This window comes from Xenopus laevis, chromosome 4S (assembly GCF_017654675.1).
Source record: "Xenopus laevis strain J_2021 chromosome 4S, Xenopus_laevis_v10.1, whole genome shotgun sequence".
Classification (NCBI taxonomy): domain Eukaryota; kingdom Metazoa; phylum Chordata; class Amphibia; order Anura; family Pipidae; genus Xenopus; species Xenopus laevis.
Window position 1 is genome coordinate 79,042,919 of NC_054378.1, and position 12,501 is coordinate 79,055,419.

The window sequence follows — 12,501 nt, forward strand, 5'->3', positions numbered from 1 at the left end:
CACAGTCTTGGCAACAACTGAAACCAATGAAAGGTAAGCAAACTAGAATAACATTTACTTTGATGTAGGGCTCCCACTTTTAGGCATTAATTCCTGTTCCCCCAGGTGCAGTAGTTGTAAAATGAGATGAGCCTTTATTTTTCAGGAAAAAATTAAGGTAAAAGCGCACTCTGTGCACAGAGACTTAAAAAATTAGGGAAAGACTACATTCCAGAAGCAAATGCTTGCTGGTGCACTGCTACAACATGTACTTCTAAATAAAACACTGTAATTCTCTTTGTATTATTTATTTTTATAGAGGTGCCCCGTCATGTGTATAGTGCTTTCTTACCTTAAAGATCATCATACATATCAACATAACATAAAAGTTCTAAAGTATAAGCCTTAAGGGGTGAATCACAGAACTGACACGTAATGCTTCTTACAGCCCTTTTCTTTAAAACATCTCATGCTGGCCTAGTGCTGGAAAACTCCATGGCCAGAACATTTTGATCTCACTATGCTCCTTAATTAAAAATAGATTCACAATAGAATGCACATTGCTCTGCTCTGAATCTGCAAAGTAATCTGCTACAATTTCCGAGGTAGCAACAATTTCCCCTGCGCAGTGGGGAAATGAACTTTGCGGCTATAACAGAAGAATGAAAGTACAAGTATATGTAAGTGGAAAGATAATGTGGGCAACTCATCCACCAGAACATGAGGCAGAAATGAAGGCGAGTCCATAATGGGCAAGAGCAACTCCAATAACAGCAGGGGTTTTGTTAACAATAGATCAAGGAAACCACAGAGCAAGGGAGAGAAGCCTGATGGCAGGAAATAAGTATGAGGTTAGAAATATTTTTGATGATTGTACTGGTTATTTGTAAGCAATGAGATGGATAAAGGAGTAGCACACTTGGGGTATATTTATCAAAGAGTGAAGTTAGAGATCGACACAGTCCACTTGCGAGAAATACCACCTCTTTCCATTCATTTCTATGGGACTTTTAAATTCATATTTATCAAATAGTGAACTTTCAACCATTGAAAAAAAAATCCCCTGGAAATGAATGGAGAGTGGCGAAATTTCACTCTAGTGGACTGTGGCGATCTCTAACTTCACTCTTTAAAAAAAAAAACCCTTGGTGTTTTGTAAACTGAAGAAGTGAACTCTGGGAGGTGCAAAGACCAGTGAATCATATTCTCCTAACAAAGCAAGCGTCAGAAAACAGTATCTTACTGTTCCATCATAAAGTCAATCCTGAAAGCCTTCACAATGTAATCATTTTGCAGCATTGAGAAACCAGTGTACAAGTAGGGACTCTAAGGAAGCAGATAGACAGCATTTTATGTAAGTACACAATAATACCATTGAGGACCAACTGGAAAGCCCTTTATTCATCTCTTTAAATGTAATTCAGAGTTAATGTGGGCACATAATATGAAGGTGTAATTTGTGGTCTTCTGTGTCAAGAGCTCCCAAAAGGTCACGTTGTGTTAGAAATGAACAATAGTCGTTGTCCTTGGCTGTTTCTAGATCACTGGTAACCATGGTAATGGCTGTTTAAAATGAAACTACTGAAAAAATACAGTCTAATATTATTAAGGAGTATTTTGTAATATTCCTTTTTTCTGTATATCCCAATTCCAAAAATTAATATAAATGGGTTTTTTAAGTATTAACTAAGGCAGCAATGGTTTCTAGGGTAACATATTCTTTTGGTACTCATACTGCATTCACTTACATACTTGTTTTGTAAAGCAGGAAATGACAATAGAGATGCAGTAAAGTTCTTTTAGACTCTAGTTTCTCATGTCAACTTGAAAACAGCACATAGATAACATTGTTATTTTTAGAACAATATTAAAAGTTTGCTTATCCCTTTCCACTCTGCTGATTCTGACTATTAAGGGTTAGTCCACACGAGGAGATTGGAGGAGATTTAGTCGCCTCAATCTCCCCGAACTGCCCTTCGTGTCTTCCCACCCACTATACTGAAAAGTCATCTGCACTAAAGCACACACGGCGCTTCATTTTCCGAAGTCGCCCGAAGTTTCCTCGTGACGCAGGTGACTTTTCATTATAGCAGATGGGAAGACACGCAAAGGCAGTTCAGGGAGATTGTCGCCCAGAAGAAGTGCCGATTAGTCGCCAGGTGACTAAATCTCCCCGAATCTCCTCGTGTGGACTAACCCATAAACAATGTAGCAGAAGCCAGACATGCCTCCAATTTGCACAATGCCTTCCAAGCTTCTCCACAGGTCTGTTACCAGCTGGCTTCTGCTACAGAATACGAAAAAAGCCCCAAAACATTTATGATGAGTGGGTACTATCACTCTTAGATGATATTTTTATGACTTGGTTATATAATAACAGAATCGAGGAGTGGGAAAGTGATTTAACATGTTACCCTACCATACAGCAGCTGATTTTTTGGTAGTAATCAATCTGCATCCTTCCTGTTATAAGGTGCACACAAATGAAAACTATGCTGATCCAATCACAACTTCTGGCAGTTTTCCCACACAGGTTAATGCATGGTGATCCTAATATTAAAAAACAAAGTGTGAGGATTGTACTCCGTGATAACGTCACAGAGTCAGCATGGTTTCATGATGCCACATCTGCACAAAGAACCAGAGCATGCCTTCTAAACACCACAGAATCCCGTACCTGGTATCGCACCTTTGGCTTGAAATTCTAACCTTTTAAAGACCACTCAAGCTCTCTGTCTCTTCATTGTCATACCAATCTTACAGGACACTTCCTTGCTGTTCCTGCACCTTTGCCAGTCTTGACCTGTCTGTAATAGACTTATGCTTTATTTGCCCTTGCTATGCCTTGCCTTGGACTTTCTCCTAGCTTGCCTTGATGTGCCAGTGCCTACTTTCATTTAAGCCTTTTTGTGCCAGCCTAGTAATCGGTGGTGCTTTCTACACCAAACCTCAAGACCTATTGCAGGGAGATCACATTGTAACCCTCTGATGGTCACTTTCTATATGCTTTGGCCACTGGTCATCACAGCAACTGATGGTCGGAATAGTGGCACAAAATTAACTTGACTGTATTCAAGAAGCTTATGATCATAATGAGGATTTTCTAGCTATAAACTGTTGGATTATATGCCCATTAATCTTTTAAAGAATTTGGCGATATGTTAGTGGAGGAAAAGGAAGAGACAATGACAGAAGACTGGTAATTCAATTAACTAAATAATGTAATGCAAGCAACGTTTTATATTACAATTTATCTAAAATTCTTATGGTAATGTAATAAAAGTAGGTAACAGAAAAAATATTCACAATGCAAAAAGGTATGTCTTTACACAAACAAATTTTCTTCTGTGAACCCGGAAACTTTTTAGCAACCACTTCCAGAACAATGGAAGAAGGTTAGCGAATGTCATTGTTTCCACCAGTGCGCAGTGAATGTAATAAAAGCTCTTACTGAAAAAGTTGTTTGCTCCAAAAGATAACAACACCTTCAAGCACTTCTTAAAAGTACGCAATTAAATTTGCAATGTAATAACAGTTTAGGGAAGAATGTAACATTGCGAAATTCAAAATTTTATTCTTATTTGTGCAAATTGTCTTTCCATTTGCGGCTTTTATTACATTCCAACCTTTTATCTAATGAAAGTACCTCTGGAAGGCCAATTATAGAATACATAAATTCTTTGAAAGTATGTATCTGAGTTTGTAGACTTTTATTGAAGCAGTGCAGTATAAACAAATTATTCCCAGGGAGTTCCCAAAGAAGTTACAAGAATTTTTAGTTCTGGGCATTAATTATATAACCACAAATGTTTTTTCTTTGAGAACAAATTATCTCCAAAACAGTTACAGGACAGAAAGAATCTGAGCCACCATTTGTATGGCTTTATGGAAGAACCAAGTGTTAAAGATAATACTTTAGCCCACATTTATAGATGATTTATTGTTTATCTAGAAGGGCAATATGGCATAAGTGGAAGACTTTCATTAGGACTATTAACCTTAATGACTGGAATCTCAGTTTACTGCTGAGATTAATTTAATTAAAATAAATGAACCAGATGTCACTTTATTCATTAAGGATGGTAAAACTGAAAGCAAGCTCTATAGAAAAAGTACTGAGAGGAAGTGTTTATTACATGTGGATAGTGCCCATTATGCCAGCTGTATTAAACATAAACGAAGTGGACGATTTGTAAAAGCAAGATGGAATTGTTCAATGAAGTGAATTTGGCAAAATTATGCATTTAGATTAGCAGAAAACTGCTTCCAAAATGTTCCAGTTGGGGTAAATGTCTAAAAGAGATATCTATATTAATTGTTGCTCTGTGTATGTGGTACATTTCATCACTTGTCCATGTAAGTACTGTATATATAACAAGGGAAAAACAAAAAAGAAACAAGGCTTAAGTTTCCATTTTAACTGAAGAAATGTAATGCAATGTTGCAGGCCACATATCAGACAGCAAAATGGTAACAGAAAGATGTAATTGTTTGTACGGTTCAGTACAGAGAATTAAAAATGGGCCCAGAGATATATCATATTTGTTGATTAAATAAGGTAGAAGATAACCTGTTCTTCTCTGGTCTGGGGCAGCATACTGCCTTATTTCCAGAAGTGTTATGAATAGGGTTTGTGTTGCATATACTTTTTGCCTGTTATTTTAATCACAAAAATCTACATCATTTGTTATTTATTGAGCTAAACAGGGCAAACTGGGAAATTGAAGTTACTCCATATTTGTTCTTTGCAAGGTAGATAATTAGACAACCAGGAAAAATGGATTCCTGACAATTAAACAGTCACAACAGAGGGTGAAGGTAAGGCGTTACAGTACTTAAAGGGATACTGTCATGGGAAAAAAATAATTTTTCAAAATGAATCAGTTAATAGTGCTGCTCCAGCAGAATTCTGCACTGAAATCCATTTCTCAAAAAAGCAAACAGATTTTTTTATATTCAATTTTGAAATCTGACATGGGGCTAGACATTTTGTCAATTTCCCAGATGCCCCTGGTCATGTGACTTGTGCTCTGATAAACTTCAATCACTCTTTACTGCTGTACTGCAAGTTGCAGTGATATCACCCCTTCCCTTCCCCCCCCCCAGCAGCCAAACAAAAGAACAATGGGAAGGTAACCAGATAGCAGCTCCCTAACACAAGATAACAGCTTTCTGGTAGATCTAAGAACAACACTCTATAGTAAAAACCCATGTCTCACTGAGACACATTCAGTTACATTGAGAAGGAAAAACAGCAGCCTGCCAGAAAGCATTTCTCTCCTGAAGTGCAGACACAAGTCACATGACATGGGGCAGCTGGGAAATTGACAAAATGTCTAGCCCCATGTCAGATTTCAAAATTGAATATAAAAAAATCTGTTTGCTCTTTTGAGAAATGGATTTCAGTGCAGAATTCTGCTGGAGCAGCACTATTAACTGATTCATTTTGAAAAAATTTTTTTCCCATGACAGTATCCCTTTAATGCTAATTGTGTTATCTACCTCTCAAGTGCCTTAGATGGAGATGGAGTAGGTTCCGTCTCCTTGTTTGCCCTATTTAGATGCCAAAAGTATGTTCAGCTCAAACACTTATCATCAGGCCCGGATTTGTGGCGAGGCCACATAAGCCCGGGCCTGGGGCGGCATGCCGCCTAGCCGCATTATGGGGACGTGTGCGTCCCCATTTAATTACACCTGCTGCGCTGGCACTTTTTCGCCAGCGCGCTGGGAAGGGAAAGTGTAGGCGGCCGCTAGGACCGCGTGGCAGCCTGGTCGAACCGCGCGGCCGTCTGGTCGGACTGCGTGGCCTAGGGGCGGCTGGCAAACAAATCCGGCGCTGCTTATCATTGACCTCCTGTTGTATACAGCTCCTTTAATCGGCTAGCTTCTGCTACATTGTTTCAAGAGTCAAAACCAGAAGTGCAGAGAAAGTAAAGAGCCAGGCAGACACTATTTTAAACAGCTTTAAAGCCAGCTTTAAAAAAAGCCAGTTTTTGAGTGAATTTCCTCTTTAACATGAATGAAGACTAGAGTCCAGATGGTATATATACTTAGAAAATTAGAAGAAATAGCCAGACTGTTATATTTAATATTCAAGGACTGCATAACCTCTGGCACGGTGCCGCAAAATTGGCAGAAAGTAGCCCGCCAGCAGTTAGAAATATATATATTTATATATATATATGTATATATATATATATATATATATATATATATATATATATATATAAATGTCGAACGAAAAAAAGATGCACACCAGGGTTTGTGTACAAAAGATTAAAAATCCATGTTTATTAAATTACATTAAAAATTCGGCCAACGTTTCGGTCTGCTCCTAAGACCTTTATCAAGACCATATTTTTAGTACATCCACCATGTTTAAATAGCTAAAAACATGTGACTCACCCAATTGTGCACACCCCCGCAATCATGTGACTGTGAAGAATCCAACACCAGATAAAAAAACAGGTATGTGTGATTACTGCAAAATATAAAAAACTTTTGTTACTTAAAAGTTGATACAGAGTAAAACAAAACATACAGACAAATCAATGTGGAAACTTTTTTCAGAGCTTGATGGCAACTGTAACTTATGAGTCATATTTAGCGCTGATTTAAAAAGCATAGGAATGAACAATATTCATTCAATCCTGAAGGGGCAACAGTGTTTAGTTTGCGGATCCAAAAGGTTTCACGCTGCAATAGCAGTCTAGATCTATCTCCACCTCGCTTCAGGGGTGGGATATGGTCGATGGCAATAAATCTAAATGTGGGCAATCTATGACCTTTTTCTAAAAAATGTTTCGCCACAGGTTTGGTGGTATGGCCGTCTCTGAATGCTGTACTGATGGCAGAACGATGCCCATCCATCCGTAGCCGCAATGTTTGGTCTGTTTTGCCTACGTAGGATAACCCGCAGGGACACGTGATCAAATATATCACGTGAGTGGTGGTACATGAAATGTGGTGTCTGATATTTAATCGTTTGCCAGTTTGGGGATGGAGAAATGATGTGCCCGGGCTCATGTATCTACAGGATGTACAGTTTGGACATCTAAAGCAACCGGGTTTCAGTGTACTCAACCAACCCCCTGGTTTTTTTGAATAGCACATTGTCGGATCACTCTTGACCAACAAGTCTCTTAGGTTTGTACCCCGTTTGTAAGACAACATTGGGGGTCCTGTTACCACTTGTCTTAAAGATTTATCAGCCTCAATGATTTTCCACTGATCACGTAAAAAATTGCTGGCCATATCAGTGCATGTGTTATAAGTGGTAGTAAAGGTAAGTCTAGGTTCCTTTTGTGGTGGCTCACCTATATCCGCAATCCTTTGTCTGGCGGTAGAAAGGGCCTGATGTAGCAACCTATCCGGATAGCCACGCTCACTGAAGCGGAGCCACATCTCCCCAAGTTGACATTCAGCAATATGTTTATCAGAATTGTTTCTCAGTACCCTACAGAATTGGGAAATCGGAAGGGATTTTTTCATTGGGGGTGGATGGCAACTCTCAAAATGGAGGAGTGTATTCTTGTCCGTCGGTTTTCTAAAGAGAGTAAAATCCAATTTATTGTTGTACAGTTTCAATTCAATATCCAGAAATTGAATTGTATTGGGATGTATTGTGTAAGTGAATCTTACCGGACTATCCAGTGCATTAAGATCATTAACCATTTCAATGAATTCATCATGGGACCCACGCCAGATGATTAGCATATCATCGATATAGCGTTTAAAGAGAAACATCTTTTCGGAAAACCGTGGAACTATATGGCGTTGCTCATAATGGTGCATGAACAAATTAGCATATGCGGGCGCCATGGCTGCCCCCATTGCTGTCCCAGATGTTTGTAAATAAAAATTATTTTCAAAACGGAAATAATTAAGGGTTAATGACAATTCAAGTAATTCTAATACAAAAGGAATAGGTGGACCACTGTAAATTGTCGACTCCGAAAGAGCATGTTCAATAGCAGCTAGACCCGCCATATGGGGAATGATGGTATATAGGCTTACCACATCCATAGTTGCCAACAGGTATGGCACATCCTGTGTGAAAGATACATTTTTAATACAATTCAAAAGGTGAGGTGTGTCACGTAAGTAAGTAGGGGTGGCACAGACAACCGGTTGTAATAAACTATCCAGGTAGATCCCTATTGGATGTAGTAGCGAGTCGCGACCAGAGACTATCGGGCGGCCAGGGGGCGAGGATAAGCTCTTATGTACCTTGGGTAGCGTGTATAGCACTGGGCATTTGGGGAAATTTTGTTTCAAAAAATCCCCCAGGGTGTTATCTATTAGCTTCACATCTATGGACTTATCAATCACAGCATCAACTTTAGCTTTAAACTTATTGACCGGATCACCGGTTAACTGTTTGTATACCACAGGGTCAGATAGCTGATTCATAATTTCAAGACGGTAGTCCTTGTAATTCATAATAACTATGCCCCCACCCTTGTCCGCAGGCCGTATCACAATGTTAGTGTCGGCCATTAGAGTCTTGATGGCCTCACGTTCAGCCCTAGTAATATTGTCTTTCCGTACATTCATGGTACCCCGTGTGTTATCAAACATTTCAATTCCTTGTTTGTACAGCTTTATAGTGGGGTTAGTCAATGGAGGGGTAAATTGGCTTTTCAACTTTAACGTTGTAGTCGGAATGGGATTACTTGTTGAATCTTTAAAGTACTCTTTAAGAGAAAGTGTGCGGCAAAATTTGAAACAATCAATTTCCCAATTGAAGTGATCAAAATGGCAAGAGGGAACAAATGACAAACCTCTTCGTAGAAGGTGTAGCTCCGATGCCGTCAGCGAGTGTTGGGATAAATTAAAGATCGGCAATTCTAGTCCCTGTGCCGACCTCTGCCTCTTGTTGCCCCTCCGCGTGCGGCACTTCTTGTACGACCGCGACCTGTTGGTGGGCGATCCGTCATCTGAGTCGCGGTGTCTAAAAAAATGGGAGCTACCGGGCGTGTGGTGCGATCGGCCTGTGCTAGGCCCACTTGTGAAGCTGTTGGCAACGTGCTGTCATCGCCCTCCGAATCACCGGAGCTCACATCCACCGACCCCGCCGGTTTGTTTAGCTTCCAGCGCGGTGTTCTCCTCTGGCGTGTGTAGTATTGTGGCGGCTGGCGCTCTCCACTGAGCCATCTGTATACCCGATGTGTCGCATAATCCTCGTTCACTCGGCGGAGCTTCTCGCGTTTGAAACGCAGGAGATCCTGTTTGTAGGCCTCCACCTTTTCACCGATCCGGATCATCAGTTCACAGTCAGTCACGCTCTTCAGCAGGTTGGCGTGTTCAGTTTCAAACGCAGCTAATGATTTGCGCACCTTGGTCAGCTCGCCGGACACTTCCTCTACAACCAGGATCATCAAATCGAACGAGCATCTGTTTAACACCCCAATCCACTTCTTACAGAAGTCGGGGTTTGTCCTGCCAATCGTCGGGGTATTGTGTATACGGAACCCACAAGGTATTCGTTTAGACCGGTAGTAGTCAGACAAAAATAGGCCATGTAAGTCCAAATCTGTCTCCCGTTTCTTCAGGCGTTCCCATTCCAAACCGATATCTTTGTTACTTATTTTGAATGGAACATCAGTATGGCTTTGTTGCCACAGGACACGATCCGCATCAGCTTCTGTGATGTGCCATGTTTCCGCATAATCTGTAGTGAAGCATGCTTGATCTGGGTAGTCCTCCATTTTACAATCAGGAGTACTTGTCTTTAGCAGTATTTTATGTTGAGTATACGTGAAAAAAAATCAAAAAAGTCAAAAATAATAGTTATACAACAAATTTAAATCGGGTGCTGAAAAGAATACCTTGCCAAGGTATTGAATTATATATAGTCCAGAGGTTCTTAACGCACACCGTAATGCATGATTCTGAGTCGATACCTGGGTGCTATCTTCAAGGGCAAAATTATCCAAATGTCGAACGAAAAAAAGATGCACACCAGGGTTTGTGTACAAAAGATTAAAAATCCATGTTTATTAAATTACATTAAAAAATTCGGCCAACGTTTCGGTCTGCTCCTAAGACCTTTATCAAGACCATATTTTAGTACATCCACCATGTTTAAATAGCTAAAAACATGTGACTCACCCAATTGTGCACACCCCCGCAATCATGTGACTGTGAAGAATCCAACACCAGATAAAAAAACAGGTATGTGTGATTACTGCAAAATATAAAAAACTTTTGTTACTTAAAAGTTGATACAGAGTAAAACAAAACATACAGACAAATCAATGTGGAAACTTTTTTCAGAGCTTGATGGCAACTGTAACTTATGAGTCATATTTAGCGCTGATTTAAAAAGCATAGGAATGAACAATATTCATTCAATCCTGAAGGGGCAACAGTGTTTAGTTTGCGGATCCAAAAGGTTTCACGCTGCAATAGCAGTCTAGATCTATCTCCACCTCGCTTCAGGGGTGGGATATGGTCGATGGCAATAAATCTAAATGTGGGCAATCTATGACCTTTTTCTAAAAAATGTTTCGCCACAGGTTTGGTGGTATGGCCGTCTCTGAATGCTGTACTGATGGCAGAACGATGCCCATCCATCCGTAGCCGCAATGTTTGGTCTGTTTTGCCTACGTAGGATAACCCGCAGGGACACGTGATCAAATATATCACGTGAGTGGTGGTACATGAAATGTGGTGTCTGATATTTAATCGTTTGCCAGTTTGGGGATGGAGAAATGATGTGCCCGGGCTCATGTATCTACAGGATGTACAGTTTGGACATCTAAAGCAACCGGGTTTCAGTGTACTCAACCAACCCCCTGGTTTTTTTGAATAGCACATTGTCGGATCACTCTTGACCAACAAGTCTCTTAGGTTTGTACCCCGTTTGTAAGACAACATTGGGGGTCCTGTTACCACTTGTCTTAAAGATTTATCAGCCTCAATGATTTTCCACTGATCACGTAAAAAATTGCTGGCCATATCAGTGCATGTGTTATAAGTGGTAGTAAAGGTAAGTCTAGGTTCCTTTTGTGGTGGCTCACCTATATCCGCAATCCTTTGTCTGGCGGTAGAAAGGGCCTGATGTAGCAACCTATCCGGATATCCACGCTCACTGAAGCGGAGCCACATCTCCCCAAGTTGACATTCAGCAATATGTTTATCAGAATTGTTTCTCAGTACCCTACAGAATTGGGAAATCGGAAGGGATTTTTTCATTGGGGGTGGATGGCAACTCTCAAAATGGAGGAGTGTATTCTTGTCCGTCGGTTTTCTAAAGAGAGTAAAATCCAATTTATTGTTGTACAGTTTCAATTCAATATCCAGAAATTGAATTGTATTGGGATGTATTGTGTAAGTGAATCTTACCGGACTATCCAGTGCATTAAGATCATTAACCATTTCAATGAATTCATCATGGGACCCACGCCAGATGATTAGCATATCATCGATATAGCGTTTAAAGAGAAACATCTTTTCGGAAAACCGTCAGATGATATGCTAATCATCCAGATGATATGCTAATCATCTGGCGTGGGTCCCATGATGAATTCATTGAAATGGTTAATGATCTTAATGCACTGGATAGTCCGGTAAGATTCACTTACACAATACATCCCAATACAATTCAATTTCTGGATATTGAATTGAAACTGTACAACAATAAATTGGATTTTACTCTCTTTAGAAAACCGACGGACAAGAATACACTCCTCCATTTTGAGAGTTGCCATCCACCCCCAATGAAAAAATCCCTTCCGATTTCCCAATTCTGTAGGGTACTGAGAAACAATTCTGATAAACATATTGCTGAATGTCAACTTGGGGAGATGTGGCTCCGCTTCAGTGAGCGTGGCTATCCGGATAGGTTGCTACATCAGGCCCTTTCTACCGCCAGACAAAGGATTGCGGATATAGGTGAGCCACCACAAAAGGAACCTAGACTTACCTTTACTACCACTTATAACACATGCACTGATATGGCCAGCAATTTTTTACGTGATCAGTGGAAAATCATTGAGGCTGATAAATCTTTAAGACAAGTGGTAACAGGACCCCCAATGTTGTCTTACAAACGGGGGTACAAACCTAAGAGACTTGTTGGTCAAGAGTGATCCGACAATGTGCTATTCAAAAAAACCAGGGGGTTGGTTGAGTACACTGAAACCCGGTTGCTTTAGATGTCCAAACTGTACATCCTGTAGATACATGAGCCCGGGCACATCATTTCTCCATCCCCAAACTGGCAAACGATTAAATATCAGACACCACATTTCATGTACCACCACTCACGTGATATATTTGATCACGTGTCCCTGCGGGTTATCCTACGTAGGCAAAACAGACCAAACATTGCGGCTACGGATGGATGGGCATCGTTCTGCCATCAGTACAGCATTCAGAGACGGCCATACCACCAAACCTGTGGCGAAACATTTTTTAGAAAAAGGTCATAGATTGCCCACATTTAGATTTATTGCCATCGACCATATCCCACCCCTGAAGCGAGGTGGAGATAGATCTAGACTGCTATTGCAGCGT